Source organism: Penaeus monodon, chromosome 6 (assembly GCF_015228065.2).
Source record: "Penaeus monodon isolate SGIC_2016 chromosome 6, NSTDA_Pmon_1, whole genome shotgun sequence".
NCBI lineage: Eukaryota > Metazoa > Arthropoda > Malacostraca > Decapoda > Penaeidae > Penaeus > Penaeus monodon.
The window spans coordinates 21,894,649-21,897,148 of NC_051391.1; the positions used below are offsets into that span (position 1 = coordinate 21,894,649).

The 2,500-nt window shown below is 43.4% G+C and overlaps 1 protein-coding gene across 1 annotated transcript in view; it reads right to left on the reverse strand.

Annotated features, from left to right (window-relative positions):
- Positions 1-2,500, reverse strand: part of LOC119574344 (CD109 antigen-like) — a gene marked incomplete at its 3' end in the record, with an annotated part of 112,647 nt that overhangs the window by 48,442 nt on the left and 61,705 nt on the right.

Below are 2,500 nucleotides of genomic sequence, written 5' to 3' on the forward strand. Positions count from 1 at the left end.
TCATAAATAAAACAGGGGGAATTTGATTTTACTTCTGGCAATTATAACAATATTGAGTAAATTATACAAATAATTATGGATCTAGCTATATCTGATATCTCATTGGCCAAATGTGATAACGTTATTAGCCCCGCCCCCCCCCCTTTTGACCCGGTCAGTCTGTGCGATACTTTAATTTTTTTTTTTCGTAAATTTTCTTTGAGAATGGTTTAGTAATAACAATGGTAAAGAATTAATCGAAGATTTAATATTTGCAAAGAATAAAGGCAAAGAGGCCTCAGAAGTTACCAACTAGGTAACTCAGAAGTTATCTCAGAAGTTACCAACTAGGATTTTCATCAAGACGGAGTAGGGCTACTTGTTTCAGTGTATCTTAGGTTGATCCCTCAGTGGCAAGCCTGGACCCTGGCTGAGGTCCCCATAGACAAAGGATGGTAGGGCAGGAAGTAGTTGTGTCATTCCCACTGAACTGCTGAAGTCCGTTGGTAATCAAATGGTCCATGGATTGCATGCTGCCTTGGTTACCATCTGGGATATTTCCCCAAGACCTGCTGAATGCAGGGAGGAGAAGGAATATTGCTAAGTCTGCAGTAATCACTGAGGCATTACACTGTTCAGTATACCAAGGTAGGTGCTCACTTTCCTTATGAAAAGCATCAGAGACTGGAGCATTCCTGGCAGGTGCCCAGTACTTCAAGTCATTATAACACCATTGTGAGTGGTCATGGTGCTTGCAATCCATACTCATCCAAAGAAGGCACTGGACTTGGTGTATTGTTATTCACTCTGGGATATCCTGTGACTCAGATGAGTCATGCTAAAGACCACCAGACAAATGGCCAACCTGTCTGCTAGTACTGAGAAGTGCAGAGGCGTCATCTGATGAGTAAGATTAAAGTTATTGACCTTACCAATGATACTGCTCTCTTAGAGTCTCTGGAGACTATTTAACGGAGTTATGCTGTGGTACAGCAGAACCTAGCCTTTAGACTGTGGCATGGAGTCTCAACTAAGTCGAGTCCTGGTCAGGGAGAGTTGTTATTTATCGATATCAATGTGGCATTGCATTATTCCATCTTTCATAAAATATACCCCAGGAATCTGACTTAGGATTTGAATTGCTAAATCAATTTCCACCGAGTGCCCACGGGGAGTGAGCGTAAAACTTCGCTGTCATTACTCAAGTATGAGTAGACAGGTAATGTCTATGGAGCTAGTAAGATCCTAGTTGCACACTCCTTTTAGTGGGTCGTGTGGCATGGTTGGTTTAGCACTGGCCTCCGGTTTCATACCCGGAGTGACCTAGGTTCGAGTCCTGGTCAGGGAGAGTTGTTAGTTATCGATATCAATGCGGCATTGCATTATTCCATCTTTCATAAAATATACCTCAGGACATCTGACTTAGGATTTGAATTGCTAAATCAATTTCCACCGAGTGCCCACGGGGAGTGAGCGTAAAACTTCGCTGTCATTACTCAAGTATGAGTAGACAGGTAATGTCTATGGAGCTAGTAAGATCCTAGTTGCACACTCCTTTTAGTGGGTCGTGTGGCATGGTTGGTTTAGCACTGGCCTCCGGTTTCATACCCGGAGTGACCTAGGTTCGAGTCCTGGTCAGGGAGAGTTGTTATTTATCAATATCAATGCGGCATTGCATTATTCCATCTTTCATAAAATATACCTCAGGACATCTGACTTAGGATTTGAATTGCTAAATCAATTTCCACCGAGTGCCCACGGGGAGTGAGCGTAAAACTTTGCTGTCATTACTCAAGTATGAGTAGACAGGTAATGTCTATGGAGCTAGTAAGATCCTAGTTGCACACTCCTTTTAGTTGGTCGTGTGGCATGGTTGGTTTAGCACTGGCCTCCGGTTTCATACCCGGAGTGACCTAGGTTCGAGTCCTGATTAGGGAGAGTTGTTATTTATCGATATCAATGCGGCATTGCATTATTCCATCTTTCATAAAATATACTTCAGGACATCTGACTTAGGATTTGAATTGCTAAATCAATTTCCACCGAGTGCCCACGGGGAGTGAGCGTAAAACTTCGCTGTCATTACTCAAGTATGAGTAGACAGGTAATGTCTATGGAGCTAGTAAGATCCTAGTTGCACACTCCTTTTAGTGGGTCGTGTGGCATGGTTGGTTTAGCACTGGCCTCCGGTTTCATACCCGGAGTGACCTAGGTTCGAGTCCTGGTCAGGGAGAGTTGTTATTTATCGATATCAATGCGGCATTGCATTATTCCATCTTTCATAAAATATACCTCAGGACATCTGACTTAGGATTTGAATTGCTAAATCAATTTCTACCGAGTGCCCACGGGGAGTGAGCGTAAAACTTTGCTGTCATTACTCAAGTATGAGTAGACAGGTAATGTCTATGGAGCTAGTAAGATCCTAGTTGCACACTCCTTTTAGTGGGTCGTGTGGCATGGTTGGTTTAGCACTGGCCTCCGGTTTCATACCCGGAGTGACCTAGGTTCGAGTCCTGGT